At 46.1% G+C, this 18,921-nt stretch overlaps 1 long non-coding RNA gene across 2 annotated transcripts in view; it reads right to left on the bottom strand.

Annotated features, from left to right (window-relative positions):
- The window catches only part of LOC102554279 (uncharacterized), a 52,784-nt gene that overhangs the window by 13,481 nt on the left and 20,382 nt on the right, over positions 1-18,921 (bottom strand). The window lies entirely within an intron of this gene.

Raw genomic sequence — 18,921 nt, forward strand, 5'->3', positions numbered from 1 at the left:
TCTTCATCACGGAAGATGACCCTCCATCAAAAGAAGCCATTGAGTACAGCCATAGGCTCACTTTGGTTGAGGACTAATCAAGAGACGTACCTCTATTATTTGAAGCCATAAATTGGGTGCTGCGCCCCATTCATAACCCCCAGTCCTCTCCATTCTTTAACTTCAAAGTGGACTTCTCACTGCCATTGCTGGTACCTCTTGATGGGAGGACTTTCCTCAAGAAAGAAAGAGAGTACTGTTTTACTTTCAAAACAGTCAAATAAAATAAGCCCCTACCCATGACTGGTAGGAGTGTGTATGTAAACACAAGAGGGAGAAAAGCCTGAGCTTGTCATCTATTATTTCCCAGAATGTCCCTGCGGATGAGGTCTGGTCACTCTCATTGGAAACTGGAGCACTGGCTTGTTAGCGAATCCTTTCTTGGCTGCCTTCCTCTCCCTATCTCACGGCTCCAGCTTTGTCTTCTAAAGAATGCTTTTCGTTCTCTCTAGTGTTTACAGTCCACCACTCCCACCAGGCATGGCTAGGGGCTTATTTGATTTTACTGTTTTGAGAGTTCTAATTCCCTAACATTTCCCACTCTCGAAGGTGTGCTATGGTTTCCAGACAGTGTCTTACTAGGTAGCCCAGGTGGCCCCAAACTCACAATCTTCCTTCCCCAGCCTCCCAAGCACTTGAGATACAGGTAGGAGCCACCACAACCAGGTCATTTTATTTTCCAAATAAAACATAATGCCTGAAACCTTGGCTTAAAGTCTGATTTCCAGAAACTAAGACCCTGCATGCTAGTTGAATGCAATACAAACTGTTGCTGTAAAATTATGAAAGAAAAAAATTTAAAAATGCTGTCTTTTACCCCCACTAGATCCAGCACCACAGTGCCTCAAGATATCTGATAGATATTTCATCTCAGTCAGCAAAGCCTCTCACCCGCTCTGCTCCATCCCATATCACACTGCTGATGGCTTCTCTCTGAGCCTGGCAACAATCTCTCTACCCATCTAGTTCCCAAGGCAGGTCGCCACCATGCCAGAAGTATACATCCCAATTCCGTGGCGGCCTAGTGTCTCCAGCCACCACATACTCTCTTGAACTTAAATCCCCACATGAAAGAACACACAACACAACAACCTCTGATCCAATTGATAAGATATAATTACCCACCTAAACATATAAAGTCCTATACGCATCCATCCCTTAAGAACATTCATAACAACCTGTAAATACACACAGTGGAATCTTAACATCAGCCTCCATGTTCTCTCCACGACTTCCTCTGCTCTTCCTGTTCTAGTTTCCTCCTCTTCCCTCAAACTTTTCTCCTGCCCATCTTTCCTTCTCGTCCAATGATAGGCCTCGTTCTATCTTGTACCTGCCTTCACCTGTATGACATCATCCTATATCTGCCTATTAGTTGAATACAATACAAAGTATCCTTGCCTGTTAGCTGAATACAGTACAAAGTATACCTGCCTGTTAGCTGAATACAGTACAAAGTATTCCTGCCTGTTAGCTGAATACAGTACAAAGTATTCCTGCCTGTTAGCTGAATACAGTACAAAGTATTCCTGCCTGTTAGCTGAATACAGTACAAAGTATCCCTACCTATTAGTTGAATATGCCCCCCCAAAGGGTGCAGAAGCTCCTGGATAAAGCAAGGAAACCCTTATTGCTCTCTAGAGGGAGGGGCAGAGATATATGGGAAGGGGGCAAAAAGCATTCTACAGCTCACCTAGTATAAAGAGGCATACCTAAGCCTCTCTCTCACACTTATCTATACACCGAGTACTGAACTTGTTAACCTGATTCCAGAGACTTGGGAATTAAAACTCAGCTGACTTTTAATGAGCACAGATACATCAGATGACCAGAGAGACCTGAGGCCAGCTGGGTTTGACCAAGCCTTCTGTTACATTTTTGCATCATTCTGAAAAAATTCCTTTGAAACCTGTTGGCATTGATTAACAGGGTGATCACTGTCAGAGGACAACCAGAGGCGACGGTGTGACTCACATCGGGACCCACTTCCATATGAGGCTAAGGGTGAACACAACATCTAGGCCTGGAATTAGCTGTGACATGACATACAGCGCCTTGCCACCTCCTTCTGGAGACATCTCAACCACCATTCCTAGAAATGACCAGATCTCCTGTCAGCCTGCCTCCTCCTGGGAACAGCGTCTACCCCACTATCTCCGCCATGCCTGCCGTTTCCACTGATGGAACCTTCTTAACAGATCAGAACCACGTGACCATGCAGGCCCTAGGGGTCTCAGTGCCCTGCTATGGCATCTGACTTTGTCTTCTCTGAGACTTATTACAGAAGAAGAAAGAAGAGGAGGAAGAGGAGAAAGAGAAGAAGGAAGAAAAAAGAAGAAAGGAGGAAGAGGAGAGGAATGGGAAGAAGAGAAAGAGGAAGTAGAGGAAGAAGAAGAAACGGAAACCGTACTTTTAGCCCCTGACCATCTCAGAACGGCACTGGATAAACTTAGTTCACCGTTCCTACAGAGCCTTGAATCTGAATACTGACCCAAGTTTGAATTTTCAGGGTTCCAAATTTGAGGTTTATATTAGGCCATCAGTCATTTAAAGATGAGTAATTCACCCCTCGAGTCCTGGAATTTCTCATTGAGGATGACAACGCAGATCCTGGGGACAATCGGGAAAATGGGTTCAACCCTATAGACCGTGCGTGCACTGCGCATGCTCCAGAAGGCCCGCCGCTCCTCCCTAGATATTGTAATAGGCCCAATTCACAGTCATTTCCCTTTCTGCATTGTCCAGTCCCTTTATTTTTTTTAATTTTATCTTTTCTATTTTTAAGCTATATATTCATTCTTCGGAAATTCCACATGTGTATGAAAGGGATTTTGATCGTATCCACTCCTCAACCCGCCCGCCTGCCCAGATTCCACCCTCACATCTCCCTCCCAACTTCACGTCCTCTTTTTAGCCCACGGAATCCAGTTAGCGTTGTCCTTGTGTGTGTGTGTATGGGGTCTGACACTGGAGAATGGTCAGCCTACCCGGACCCTCATCTCTGAAGGAAAGCGACTATCCTTCCACAAGGAGCAGCCTTCAGTAGCTGACAGCGCCTCAGCTAGCAGTGAGGCTCCTGCCCATGCCGGGATGCTGTCAGCCTTGATGTCCCGGGAGTAGCTGTGAGTTCATGAGTGTCATGGCCAGCAGACTGCCCTCCCTACCCTCTAGCTCTTACAGTCCTCCCCCCTCTTCCAGAATGATCTATGTTTATTGATTTGTAATTAGCTTACAAAGTAACCAGTTTCCCCTCTGTCGATTTTGTTCAGCTCCAACACCCACTCCTTCCCCTCAACTGTATCTTTTTCACCCATGTAGTCTCCACTTTAACATCTTACCGTTTTATAGCCTTCCCTACCTACCCTCTCTGCTAGCGTCTTTTTGTCCTCTCTGGCTCCTTTCCGGTTTCCTAGGCTCTGCCTACATTTTCTGCCACCTAGATAAACATATATAGCAATCAAGCTGGGGTCCATATATGAGAAAAAAATGAATTATTTGTCTTTCTGAGCCTGGATCATCTCCCTTAATATCAAGCTCCCTAGGTCCACTCATTTCCCTGCAAAGTTCATAATTTTATTTTGCCTTGTGACTGAATAAAATTCTACTACCAGTCACCCTCTTAAGAAGCCCACCTTTCCTCTATCCATCCCTTTCAGAAATGTGCTTTAAGCTGCTGTGAAAACAGAGAGGTGGGGGTTTTTTTTGTTTTGTTTTTGTTTTTTTTTTGTTTTTGTTTTTTTTTGTTTTTTTTTTTGTTGGTTTTTTTTTGTTTGTTTGTTTGTTTTGTACCATGATAGCAAACTTATATACCAGAAGAAAGTTTCATAGGTGATCTGGCATTTTGTTTATTTTTCTTTATTGTCAATCTGACATAACAGAGGGCAGTTCCTCCCCATTGAGGAATTGATCAGATCAACTTCATCTGTGGCTATATCTATGGGTCATTATCCTGATTGCTAATTAATATAGGAGGTCCCAGCCCACCATGGGTGGCACCATTCCTAGGCAGGTGGTCCTGGGTTCCATAAGAAAACAGCTGAATAAAAGCCAGTGGGGTGAGTCAGTAACCAGCCTTCCTCCATAGTCTCTGCTTATGCCTCTTGCTCTGTCTCCGGTTTTCAGTGCCTGTCAGAACTGTCCATCCACCAGCTGCTCTATTGAGCAACTTCCTCCAAACAAGGAGCTCTCGGTGAGTGAGTCACCCAGAGCATCATCCCACCTTCAAAGTGTTCTGTTACAGTGCACTTCCTTATTGCTCATCCAGTAGCATCCAAACAAAATGACTGCTAGAGATGATGTGCAAAGGCATCGTACAAAGCACTAGTAACATCCTCATTTATTCATTTATATTTTTATATCTTATGTATTTGTGTGTATGGGCGCACAAGCACACGTGTGCACTCTCATGTATTTGGGTATGCAAGTGCCATATCCTGTGGAAAGGTCTGAGGGACAGCCTATGGGTAGTCAGTTCTCTCCTTCAACCACTTAAGTCCTATGGGCCATCGTGGCTACAGTTGCCTTTTCCCACAGAGTCATCTCACCAGTTTTCAGTTGGCTAACAAATAATTCATGAGTAACTTGTACATGCCAGATATTGTTCTAGCCACTGGAGATACTGCTGACCAGGGAAAGCCCCCAGTCTCAGGAAGCTGACCCTGCCTTCAGAGGAACCAGTCAAATACATAGATGTAAGACGTCAGATGGTAGGTAGTGACCACTGTGGAGAAAAATAAAACAGGTTGTTGAGAAGCAGAGCCAAGAGGATGGGGGCTGGGGATGGTGCTTTATTCTAAATCCTCAAAGAGAAAATCTCTCTCTCTTTCTCTCTCTCTCTCTCTCTCTCTCTCTCTCTCTCTCTCTCTCTCTCTCTCTCTCGGGAGGTGGCATTCAAATAGGAACAAAATGGAATGCTAGACAAGTAAGTCCTCACCTCTGGAGAAGAAAGTTAGTGTAGGCAGAGAGAACAGGAGGTGGGAGGGAACAGATGAGTCAGAGTCAGGAGGAGGCCAAGTGTGGACAGAGAGCCTCTTCCGGGCTGCCACTGGGGGCTGGGGATGGGCAGACCCAAAGCACTGAAGTGCCCAAGGGGGATCCTTCAGAGAGTTTGGGAACAGCCACAGGGTGGCGCTGAGGATTTTGAGGAGACATGGACAGCTCCAGGCAGGGAGGCTGTTGAAGAAAGAGGCCACTAAGGAGGCACTGAAGTAATCAGGACAATGAGCCCTGGTGGCCAGGGCAAGCAGTGAGGTGAGAAGGGACAGACTCTGGAGAACCCTTTGGAAGTGGGCACACCAGGCGGGAGGTGAACAGGAAGCCATGCTTGGCTCTACCACTTTGACCCAAGAAACAGTATAGTGTGAGAAAGCTGTGACCAGGGTGAATCAGGCAGGCAGAAAAGAACTTCTGATTGGGGACACAGCATGCTTGACGGAGCTGGCCTGGGAGTGGGGGGCAGATACTGACTTTCGAGTTTGTCCCTCATGAGAGAGGTTGGCACAAAGAAGCACATTCACAGATCGTCAACCACGTGGCTGGCCATCAAAGTCATGAGCACCTCCATGCTCGAGCTTCTGGATTTTTCTACGAAGCTACAGTTGGTGCAATGGTTGATTGGATCAAAATATAGAGCAATCGAAACCTCTACCTCAAGAGCCCATTAGTGCCAAACCAGAAAAGCCCCCAGACCTACAGAGAATCATTTTACTAGTTCTACTCATGGAATCTGACTAAGTGTGTGTGAGCATGAACAGGTAAAGGTGACCGAGGGAGGGAATTTAGACCAAAACCATCTAGCGGTGTACAATAGGGTATAGCCAATGGTGTCTCATACATATCGAAGATGAATAGGTATGTAATGACTATGGGTAAAAAGATAAGTGGACAGACAGACAGACATGGGCAGGCAGACTTGCAATGGACGTGGATACTTGACTTGCCACAAAGAATACCGTCAAGTTCTGTCCATTTTAAGAGTCTGTCTCCAGTTGTCCTCATTTAACTCAGTACTTTCACATTTCTCTTTCTAATGTCTATTCCTTGCTTGTCTCGGACCAAAAATTCCATTTTTAAGCTCACTCTTGTCAACCAGACTTGTGAGAGCAGTATTTTATGTGCTAACTTGGATCTGTTATTGCTCTCAAGGATGACACTGGATTTCTCACCTGGTCTGCTCCAGAATGGCAGAAAAGAGGCCTCTAGTGGGGAAACGAGATTTTCCTAGTTTAAACCCTAAAAATAACAGTCCCATAACACTGAATCTCATTACCAAGCAGCGAATGCTGCCGACACTCTTCATCGCTGGTGTTCACGAGACACGTCCCAGAGCCCACGTACTGACACCTACCCATTAAACACACACACACACACACACACACACACACACACACACACACACACACACACACACAGCCCCAGTTATGCTGTTCCCTCCCGTAAACCCAGGAGGTGTGCACCAAGATCAAGACTCTCATCTCTTCGTCCTGTTATTACAATTCACTGCCTGGGAAATGAGTCTGTGGCTCCAAACCATTCGGTTCCTTGTATGGCAGATCCGGGCAGAACTGGGGAGAGTAAATGAATGCAGCTGCACGGCTGGACTGTGAGAAGGATGGAGAGGCAGACCCAGGGCAAATTGGAGGAAGGGGAAAAGAGAGCGAGAGGCATGACCCAACTCCCTCCAGCTTCCTTGGTCAGCCATAAACAGATAATGACAATGTTTCCACATGTGCAACTAAATTGCTATCCTCTGGAGAAGCCTGAAAGTTCACGGTGGGCTGGTAAACATTCACTGAGTCTTTAGCAAACAGTGGAAGGGATGTAAAAATTCATCATTTTATCCATCACTGGACTGACCTCCCTTGGCCTCAGGCAGAGGACATTTGCAAGATGGCAATGAAAAGCTATGAGCGGGAGGGACCAGCTGTACCCACACATGCATGCTCAGGTCCTGCTCTGCTGTGCAAATAAATTCTGTTGGAGGTCTCGTGGGGGAAACAATGCCTATGGAACCTTTGGGGGATGTTCCACAGGAAAAACACCACTATACCTCACCACACTAGGCATTTTTACTCCCTAACTCCCCCACCCCTTCCTGAGGGCTCTCTAGAAAACCAAAGTTCCTTATTCTGTAAAAACCCATAACTAGTGGGATACACAATTAGCAGAGAACCTATTGTAGGTAAGTGGTACTGGATAGGTAGATACTTAAATACATACATGCATGTATACACATGTACATACATAAATTCATAGGCAGATTGGCTATCCAGTTATCCAGCTCCACTAACACTAAAACCTATGTTTTGTAAAGCAGTGTCAACATCCATGGGGCACTATGGAGTTTGCAAGTGTCTTCCCAGCAGCCCTCACCACACAATGCCTTCAACAGGCTCTGGAGAAACAAGATGGATGCTTTCCACTTCACAGTCAAGAAGCCAATGCCCAGAGTTAAGGCAACAGGGGTTGCATTGGACATTCTCATGCTGCTGTGACCACATCTGACAGAAAGAAATTAAGGGAGTGTGCTAGCTTGCTCTCTACGGAAGGGGCAAGAGACTGGCCAAAACCAGCATGGGGAGAAAAGGGTTTGACCTATGAATTTATGACATGGCCCATAGTTAAAAGAAATCAGGAAAGGACTCCAGAAGGAACCAGGAGCAGGAACTGAAACAGAAGCCATGGAGAAACACTGCTTACTGGCTTGATTGCTTCATGGCTTGCTGAACTTGTGTTTTTATAAAACCCAGGACCATCTGCCTAGGAATGGTACTGCCCACAGTGGACTCTCACATCAATCACTGACTAAGGAAATACCCCACAGATTTGCCCACGGGCCAGTATAATGGATACACTTCTCAACAGAGTTTCCCTGTTCCCAGATAACCCAAAGGGGTTTCTATCCATCCCAGAGGGGGAGACATAGTAGAATACTTCATTGAAGGCCACCAGAGAGTGTAGCAAAGTTTCCTCACAACACCATAGATTAGAAAGCCCAGAGAGAGCCTAAAGGGACCAGGGGCAGAGCTATCATACTCAAAGGCCCACAGTAGTAACCGGTTTCCACTAGCTACGCCCCACCTCCTGGTGCTTCTGCAGTCTCCCAAAAGAGCATTACCTGCTGGGGACATTCAAATGTAAACGTTACCAAGAGCTGAAGTCAGTGTGTAAGGCACAGCAGGACAAAACTTGCTGGCCCTGAGACTGCTGTCCACCTGAAAGCGCTGTGGTAGTGTGCCTTTCTTCACAGAAAAAAAGTGGAGAGGGAGGAGGCAGACAGACCTGACCATCATGAGTACAGATTTATTAATACCTCCAAAGGTCTGCTTGTCTCTAAGTTCAGTAGTTCCTGCAGAGGCCATCGGTGTGCATAGAGACAGAAACCAGATGATGCCAGGTGCAGGAGCTGGTCAAGGAGTCTGGAAATGTCCATTTCCTTGACTTCATCCCCACACCCCCAGCACCTATCTCCATGCCCACAACACTGTCCCCATTAGTGTTACCGTTACTCTGATGGCAATGATACCGACCTGTTTCCCATGTTAGCTATGTGCCAGGCAATGGGCTGGGTTCACAGCTGACACCTCTGTGCTTTGTCCCACCGTGATCCTACCATGATCCTATGAAGTCCCCTGCAAGCCGCTTTACTTGAAAGCAAGAACAAAAGAAACACGCTAAATCTCAGACCAGCCATCCCATGATAAGCATCTCCCTCAGCCTCACCCTGGTCTCAGCAGCTCTGACTGAGCGCTCATGCCTCTATTCTAGCCACTGGTGCATGGTGACTTCAACAGCCTCCTCTGTCTCTGATCCAGCTGACCTGAGCCACCTCCTAACTAGACTTGTAAGACTTCTACCAGCTGGTCTCTGGTCCCCTTTTATAAGGTTCCCAGCTGGTATGAGGTCTCTCACACCAGCAGACTTTAGAAGGCTACGTCTTCCACTCCTCATACCTTTGCAGAGCCCCCTCCTACTGAATATTAACTGACCTATAAGGGTATTGGAAGAATACTGGGGGTGGGGTGGTTCTATGCTTGTTCTAAGTAGAACGGGGGGGGGGATGTGCAGTGGTTAAAAGCACAGGGTGCTCCCCCAACGACCCTCAATCCATTCCCAGCACCTACACAGCAACTAAACAAGTGTCTGCAAGTTCAGGTCCACAGATCTGATGCCTTCTTCTGGGTTCTGCAGGCACGGCATGCACAAATTGCACAAAAATACATGTAGGCATCTCCAGAGTTTCGGCTTTTGCACTCTTTTGGTTGCTCTGAGCTCCCCTGTTAGAAATCTCACACCTTGCTGATCCTGAGTGGTCTGTGAGGACCGAAGAAACCCTGAAGCCACACAGCAAAGCAAAAGAGAGTTGTGACCCCAGCTGAGCCCTTGCAGTCTGTCCCCAGTTACTAGAACTATCGTAGGTAAGACAGGAGATCTGAAGGTGTTTTTGACAGCAATGGAGTCCTCGATAAACTTACCTTGGCCGCTAGGGTCCAGGAAAACTCGGTGCCCTCTAAAGTCACTAGGACAGGTGGCTTTTGCATCCTTGTCCAGAGAATTCAAAGGATCCAATTCACAAACCATAAGGGGAGAGTTTTAAAGAGAAGTTTATTGTGGGAGCTTAAGAGAGACAGAAAGCAGCACTCCTGTGTAGCCCAACTGAACCCTGGCAATAGATACGCTGCTGCCCTAGCAGATTTTTCAAGGATTTGTGGTAGAAACTGGGGTGAGGTACAGTCCAGTTGGCTGCCCATGTGCTGTGTGGTAGCCTCCTCTCATGTCCAGGTGCGCAGCTTCTAGGCAGGGCCAGAGGACAAGAACTAGAGAACCAGAAGTTCCTGCTATCCTTGGTCCCTCCAGCAAGGGCATCCTCAGAGCTGTCTCTCTGTCCTTCCTGACCAGCTTTATCTTCTGTCCTCATCCCTGGACAGAGGAAGCACAGAGGACATCTCCGCCCAGCAGAAAGGAAATGAAACCAAGATATTCTGCCCCTGCTGTGTTCTGTCCAGATTCCAGACCCTCAGGGCCACAAGAAACAAACAACACACTATTCTTCTGCTAACTCCTGGTGGGAGTTTGCCACAAAGCCATCGGTATCACCCAGGTCCACGTATTATTTGCATAAATTTAGAGTCAAGCATCCAGTTCAATCTGGTTATTTCCACAAACTCCTTCTGATCTCACCTCACCACTTCTGACCCTAGACATAGTCCCCTGTACAGTGATGACTTCAAATGCTGCTCAACCCCTAGAGCCCACCCCCACATTCTCAGCCCCAGCCGAGAACTAAGGCATTACAGAGGCTCAGGCAATTACCGTGGGCTGGTACGAAACAAGCAGCCTGGCGCTAGCCCACACCGGGAGAGACATTAGCGGAGCAGGGCTGAAGGGAGACTGTCCAGCAGCCGCCTGTTCTCAGTGGGGCCTCTCGCCAATCCTGATGTCCACCCACACAGCATTCAACAACGACAAAAAAGTTCCAGGAACTGTGACCATCTGAATTATGATCCGGATTTGTACACTCTGGGGAGGTTTGATAAAAATTCAAGTAAGAAAAATATCCAATATCACTGCCAGCAAAACACAAAAGGCTATATTGGTTCCCAATTTAAAAATAATAACGCCATCGTTTGGCCCCCTCTGGAGTGGTTCAATCAGATCCGGCCCGTTTCTCACATTTAATGTCTGATATAATGACTAGGCTTAATTTTAGTGGAAGATTTCTGCATAAGAAATGGAGAAGAATTCGTAATTCCCCAGAATTAGAATTGATGTCACTGGACTCTTAAAATATGCATGTCGTCCGAAAATGTATCAAGGGTGAAGAACCTGACAGAATCGGCTAACGCCGCTGGAGACCACACCTCAGAGGGGCTTTGGCTTGAAGTCTTCCCTGTAAGCCATGATGTAGGTGACAGTAAGAAACTGACTCAAGGTGTTGCAATTCTTTTTAAGAACTCAGAAAATCTCATTAGGACTTAATTGATTTCTCCAGAAAGGCCTTTTCATAAAGGAAGATGCCCTGTGTTAGGTCCTTCGATCGAAGGTCTAGTGGCCTGAGTTGAGTGCCTGTGAACTGTCAAGCACCCTGATCCACCCTGGGGCTTCCCATGAAGTAGAGCACAGTTCTGGTTCTACAGAGGATGCTGGTTTATCCAGGTGCTCGCTCTCCTCCTCTCTCTCTTCTGCCTCTGTCTCTCTCTGTCTCGTCTCTCTGTCTCTGTCTCTCTGTCTCTCTGTCTCTGTCTCTGTCTCTCTCTGTCTCTGTGTGTGTGTGTGTGTGTGTGTGTGTGTGTGTGTGTGTGTGTGTGTGTGTGTGTGTGTGTAGAGGAAGAGGAGTCAGGGGGCTTAAGGTTCCTCAGACCTCCCACCCTTCTCATTTCCTGTGGTTCAATTAAGGAGACCATTCCGATGTGGCCTCCAGACACCCGGGGTTCTGAGGCGCCCCCTAGCGAACTGCATCCAAATGCTAGTTCGTTTTCCTGGCACAGACAGATCCCGGGCCCAGAAGCAGATTAGAATCCCAAACTGCAGAGTCGCTTTATCCTTTGAGCCTCCCTTTCCTTGTCTGTAAAATGAGAACAAATCTTATTTTAGGCTTTTGAGACTCACGAGGGGAAAGAGATCCATTTCTCAGATGCTCAATGCCAGACCAAGACTTAAAATTCACATACAAGCGAGGAATTAAAAACTTCCCCCAAGAAAACCAGTTAGGGAATACAGGGTGGAAGAAGAGGCCACACAATGAAGTCAGGAAGCTCCCACAGAGAGGAGACTCACCCTGAACCTGGGAAGGAGGAACATGGGAGGTGGACAGTCACTTTTGAGTCTTGTAGCCAGTTGAGGTTTTCATGGGGCTAAACAGGAAACCCACACTCCCCTGGACTTAGAATTCTGTGCAGGGGTGAGCAGAGGCGCTCCAGTAACCAGAGCACACAATCTCCAATCAGTGATGCAAGGAGTCCAGCTGTTTGGGATCAAGTAGCCCTGGTGATAGGAGCGAGGAGAGCAGGTGGGACGCCAGCAGCACCCTTCTGGACCTGTAGTACCTTCTCCCCAGCTCCCTAGAAAGCCAACACATCCCAGCCCTTCACCTTACAACCAAAACAAGCCCTTGGTGTTTTTCTTGCTGTTCAAAACCCTGTTTTGTAGCAATAGCAAGAGAAAGGCTGATGTAACACCTGAGTTCCCCATGCCTGCATCTGGAGACAGAACCAGTACTGGGTAGGCAGTGCTGGCTACATGCCGGGCTCTCCACAGCTTTTTACCCAAGTGAGAGATGCCTAACCTAGGATTGGTTGACATCAGCAATGAGATTTCCGTTTCCAGAAGAGCCTCTGTCACCCAAACCTCAAGACAGTGGCTCATTCCACACACTTCCCTCAGGGCCATCCTCACCTACCCTCGTTGTCATCTCATGAAGGAGTTGGCACTTGCAAAGAGTACCCTTAAGATCCACTGGTCCTAAGACAGCACATAGTTCAATGAAACCCTGTGCCTTCTACAAGGAGGAAAGATTTAGCTTAACACAAACCCAAGGCCTCAGCCAATGAGGAAATCCAATGTTTATGGAGAATCGGGTAAGGGCCACCATCTCAATCCACAATTTACTTTTTTAATTTTTTAAACTTTATTATTTAAAAAGTAGATGCAAATAAATAAAACGCCATACTCTGGAATGAACTGGATTACTCCGGAATGAACCGGATTCCAAGTCTATGCTGGACGTAGGGGAGGGATGGAAGTTATGAGAGAGAACATGAAGTTAACTGGTTTTCTTTCTGAATCTCTCGAGGAGTTTTTGGTTGGGCGGTGGATAAGCACATAAACTGTGTGATACTACAAGTGTAAAATTCAATGTGAAGCTCTGTAGTCTCTCCCAAATGCTGAGCCTATCTGGGTAGAAGTTTCACTGAGTTCTGAGAGTTTAACAAACTTAGTTTAGTAACTAGGATCAACTAACTTCTTATGACCTTTACTTAAGGAAAATACTCTAGTGGTGTACATGGATGAAGTAAGTTGAAATCTCAAAGGCTTGGTCCCTAGGAGACAAGGATGCTAAGAGATAACTCACTCTGTCTAATACCTTGAAATGTTGTAGGCTGGACTGAATAGATCAGAAGAGAAGGGGTGGACCTTAAAAAGACAATGATGTAAGCATGGTCAGCACTCGGGGAGCAGGGGTAGGAGAGGCAAGAGGATCACCATAAGTTCAAGGCCAGCCTGGTCTATGTACGGAGTGAAGCTTTGTCTCCAGAGCTGAGATGGTTCCTCTGGTAAACTTCTTCCCTCACAGGGATGAGAGTCAGATCAGAGTCATGGCCATGTAGAGAAGCTGGGCATGACGGCACACCTGTAAACCCAGCACTGAGGAGAGGAGACGGGTGAGCCTTGAAGCTCACTGGCTGGCCAGCCTAGCCTCATGTGCTAGCTAAGAGTCTCGCAAAAGAAGATGGAGCTAGACTGATAGTTCATCAATCAAAAGCACTTGATGGCCGTGCTGAGGATTGGAGTTGAGCTCCCAGCACCCACAATGAATCTCAAAACCATCTGTAACTCCAGTTCCAGGAGATAGGCTGCCCTTTTATAGCCTCCATGGCCATCAAGCATACACATGTTATACATACATACATACAAACACTCATGTACTTAAAATGAAATGAGTCTTAAGGAAAAAACAAGCTGGAGAGAGACTAAGGAAGACACACAAAATTGACCCCTAGTCTCCATTTACGTGCTTTGCACGCACATACATGCATGTGCATCTGTACTTACACAGGAACAGAGAGAGAGAGAGAGAGAGAGAGAGAGAGAGAGAGAAACAGAGATACAAAGAGAAGGTAAGGTACAATTCTTTGTCTCTAAGACTAACATGAATCCATTGCCCACTTGAAGGTCAGTGGCTTCTCGCTGCATTGTTTCCTACACAGGACATCTTTCTCCAGAAACGCCTCCCAGTTTTGTTTCCCCTTCTATTAGCCTCATGGAGTATCCCCCCAAACATCCTGTGGTCCAGGCTCCACTGTATCTAGCCAGATGACCAAACTGCTCATCACTACAAAGCCAATGTCCAGACATGGGGAGACGGTAAATCTGTCCATCCCTTGCCCCACTTCTGCCTGACTCTGACCCAGATACTGAGTTGCTCATGGGCCTTTCCTTTCTTATAACTGGTAAATCATGCTTCATATCTGCACAGAGGAGAGCCGAAGTAGAATCAGAGACCTCACAATCCAAACCCTTACAGTGTCAAGTGACCCATTGGTTACCCAAGCCCTCATGTGTCACTCTTGACACTCTTGAGTCTCTAAGGATGTGTGAGGTATCAGCAAACAGCTGCCTCAACCACGAACGTTGTCCCAGACACAGCCTATCTTGTCTTCCTTCTGACAGCACCTCGAAAAGAGACCTATACCTGAGGCCTCCTACATGTGAGTTGTCTCCCTGTCTCTCTATTTTGGCTCTCTAGTCTTGATGATTTCATTCTGCTTGCTCGAAAATGAAGCAGATCGTTGGGAGGGGTTTTCTAGCCAGGATCCAAATTATCTTTCTTAACAAGCTATGATGAATGTTGGAGAAACCACAGCCAATGGAAGAAAAGAGCGAAGGAGGTGCCCAGTAAACCTTGCACCTGGTAGGGAAAACACGTTAAAATACTCCATCCTCAAACCCCTGCCTTTGTTTTCTGAAAGCTTCTCCCGTGTATCTGCCTGTCTGTATATAGATGTATATGTACACATGTGTAGATGCATGTAAAGATCAAAGGCAAAGACAGGATGTCACTCCTTAGGATCCTCTTTCATCGGCCTGGATCTTTACCGAGTAGGCTAAGCAACCTGGCCAGAAAGCTGCAGGGATCCACCTGTCCCCACCTCCTATCTTGCCATGCCTGGAGTTATGAGCATATGCCGCCACACCTGGTATTTTACATGGGTTCTGGGAATCTGAATTCACACAGACAAGGCAAGCAATTTACCAAGACATTCCTCCCAGCCTCTATTTCTTGCTATTTTAGAAAACCTTTGGAGATTGGGTGGTTTTTTTTCCTGCATACAATGCTGTTTGAGTCAGACAACCTACAAAGGAAGGCTGTCAGACACCCGAGGTGGCCCCACAAATGTGCCATGCATGCCCTCTGGTTGAGTTGAGCCTGGGTCATTCTCTGAACCCTGTACAAAGCAGACAGTCAGCAGATGACTGTTGAACGGATTCAGACATGAAACAGAGCTTCAGAGGGTCTTCTCTGGTTGCCTGGGAGCACACATTTACCTGCCTGATCTCCGCAGCCATGAGAACAGTGGTCACATGTGTCTGGTCTCAGCTTGGATTCTCTGCTCAAACTTGTTCCATAGTCATTGAGCACCTGTTTTCTTTGGCAGGGCCGCTTCCACAGAGCTATTCCAGTGGACATTAGACTTATTGCCTGCTACATCTCTAGTGAATGATAGCTTTTGTGACAGGGAAAATGCTCCACGTCCTCACGAGTCCCATCAGTAGACATCGCTGTAAGATAGGAACAGAGCAGCAGGCAGAGACGACCGCTAGTGAAGATTTAGCTCCTGGTTAGCAAGAACAGACTTTGCAAGTAGTTTTGGAAATGAGGTCAAACCCATTTGTTTCCAGATGGTCCCAGACAGTCCAAAAAGAAAAAGTAGCAAAGGGTAATGGAAAATTTTTCAGGCATCGTGTGGTCATTCATCACATCTAACCAGCACCTCTGTTTCTGAAAGGCTGGATAAATCTGTCTTGGAGCTAACCGTGGATCTGTCTAGTAGATGTGAACTTTATTTTTCTAAGTAACAACTTTTCATTGAATGCTTCCTAATCTGATACAAAGTAATCATTCCTCCGATGTTGCAATCCACTGGTCTCTTCTAGCATTATTCACACAATCGTTTTTGTTGAGCATCTATTGTTTCTGGACATGGGGATGGAGTAATGAGCAGATCATCCACCCTGTGAAATGTATGTATTCACTCTATTTGGGCCCTGGGGAAGATCAACGAAAAGGGGTGTGTGTGTGTGTGTGTGTGTGTGTGTGTATGGTATGTGTGTATGTATGTGTGTATGTATGTGTGTATGTGTATGTGTGTCTGCTTGTGTGTGTATATGTGTGTATATGTGTGTATGTGTGTGTATGTGTATATGTGTGTATGTGTGTGTATGTGTGTATGTGTGTGTATGTGTGTGTATGTGTGTGTATGTGTATGTGTGTGTGTTTGTGTGTGTATATATGTGTGTATGTGTGTGTATGTGTGTGTCTGTCTATCTGTCCGTGTGTATATGTGTGTATGTGTGTGTATGTGTGTGTCTGTCTATCTGTCTGTGTGTATATGTGTGTATGTGTGTGTATGTGTGTGTCTTGTCTATCTGTCCATGTGTATATGTGTGTATGTGTATGTATGTGTATGTGTGCATGTGTGTGTATGTGTGTGTATGTGTGTGCGTATGTGTGTGTGTCTGTCTGTGTGTCCATGTATATGTGTGTGTGCACGCGCATGTGTATATGTGTATCTGTCTGTGTGTCCGTGTCTGTGCATGTGTCTGTGTGTCTGTGCATGTACATGTATATGTGGGTAATCGGTGGGAGGTTTCAGATGAAGGAGGTCAGAATCACTGCGGTAATAGGGGCCTGTTCTCTGATGTAGAGTCCTCAAGGCAGACTTCATGAGGTGGACATTCAATAACTAGCTTTCGATTAAACTGATGCACATATAAATGAGAAGACCTTTCAATGGGTCTTCTCTAGCTGCCCGAAAGTCCTTGAGGCAGAGCCCTGAGAGAAGTGTGAAAAGTAAATCTGGAGAGAGATCATTCTAGGCAGAAGTAAATCCACGTGTAATAGTCCTGGGTCAAGAGACGTCTGGAATTTTCTGTGATGGAAAAGGAGAGCTCTAGAGTGGAGGGACTGGAGGGAAGAGACTATGATGCAAGGTCGGAGATGCATATCTATGAAATGCTACAATATAGAACAATATTTTATCTGCCGTTATGCCCTCCATACCTCTTCCCTGCCACACGAGAGTATTTTAATAACTATTTGTCACTGTTATAAATGGATGGATAATTTACTTGTACTTTCCGCCATTTGGGTGCACTCTTTCCATTGTTATAAAATCATGAATTTAATCTTTGTTTTCACTTCTATTTGATTCCTGAGTCTGAAGTAAAAAAGCTCTTAGCCAGTGGGTGCACAGACGGATTGGTACACAGATAGATGGATTCATGGAACAGTCAACTCAGACATGGCGGTGTTAGGCACCTGTACATCCTGGCCATCATGACCTATACACAAGGTAGGAATCGAGTGAGCCTCTCTGTCTGCTTGTGCTTCTATCTACCAAGTGATAAAATGTGAGGAACTTGAATATCCAGGATAAGTGGGTATTTGAGTTAGAGTTTTGCTTTCCTGAGTGACAGGGTCTCACTGTCTCAGCGGGAGCCCCATTGTGAACATCTTCAGCTCAGTGGCCTGGAAAAGTCGACATTCTACCTCAGTGACTCTCCTCCTGTTCCTGATTACATCTACTCATTGCCTGGGTGACTTGTCATTAGCTTCTGCCTGGCTATTCCACCACAACACTACATTGTTAAGGCTCATCTCCCTTAAAAATACAAAAATCCCAGGAAAACCCAATAAAATGTTCCTTAAAAAAAAATAAAAATAGGAGTTGAACTCCACTAGGTTCTTGGCTGTCACTCAACTCCGGCTTCCTTTTCCTGGGTGCTGCCCACATGTAGGGCCAGCATGACTATGAGACAAGATTAAATGTTAATTGAATCAATAATGAGCACAGACCTCAGGACCCAGTCAGACCTTCCAGGAGAAAATAGAAACCAACTTTAAGGTTATAGTTGCCGGGTACAAAACAGGATGTGGAGACCAATAATACGCCACACGCTGCTACAAATCATCTGAAATAGAAATGACAAAAGCACGCCAAGTCACAATTACTTCAAAAAATACCCACCCAGGAACAAAGTTAGCCAAGGGAATGAAAGCTCCCTACCACGAAACCATAAAACATTAATGAAATATATTTAAAAGGACACACACACACGCACACGCACACACACACACACACACACACACACACACGCACACACGCACACACAGCAACCTCAACCTAATGGACCAATTCAATCCCCCTTCAAAATATAACATCCTTCGCAGAACTAGAGAAAAGACAGTCCTAATATTTTGGGGACTCACAAAGAACTTCTGCAAACAGCCTGCCCTAGCTTTCTGTCTGTTGCTATGATAAGCATCATGACGAAGGGTAACTTGGGGATGAAGGGGCTTATGTTGGCTTCGAAGTTAAATCCATGGAAGCCAGGGCAGGAACCCCAGGCAGAAACCTGAAGGCAGGAACTGAAGCAGAGAATGTGGAGGAGCAATGCTTACTTTCTTATGCAACCATGAGGCTGCATTAAAAACGTGTGAGTGTGCATTAGCACACATGCGCGCACACACACACACACAAACACACGCACACACATACACACACACGCCTGAGCGTGTGCCCACACACACTCACACACATGTATGCCTGTGGGAGGACCGAACCCTCTCACACCAATCAGAAAATGTCCCACAGGCTAATTCGATGGAGACAATACCTCCATTAAGGTTCTCCTTCTAGTTTATGTCAAGTTAACAGAAACTGACCCGCACATGGCAAAGTAATACTGAGCAAAAAGAACAAAACAAGAAGCACTAAAAGACATGAGCTCGAAATAGACTCTAAGACTATAATAAACACGACGACATATTGCTGGCACAATTGCAGGACAAATAAAACAGAATGGACAATCAGAAGCAAATCTACACATCTACAGCCACTGGCTGTGTAAATGTGTAAAAGCACACGCTAGAGAGAGGACAGC

Source organism: Rattus norvegicus, chromosome 8, assembly GCF_036323735.1.
Source record: "Rattus norvegicus strain BN/NHsdMcwi chromosome 8, GRCr8, whole genome shotgun sequence".
NCBI lineage: Eukaryota > Metazoa > Chordata > Mammalia > Rodentia > Muridae > Rattus > Rattus norvegicus.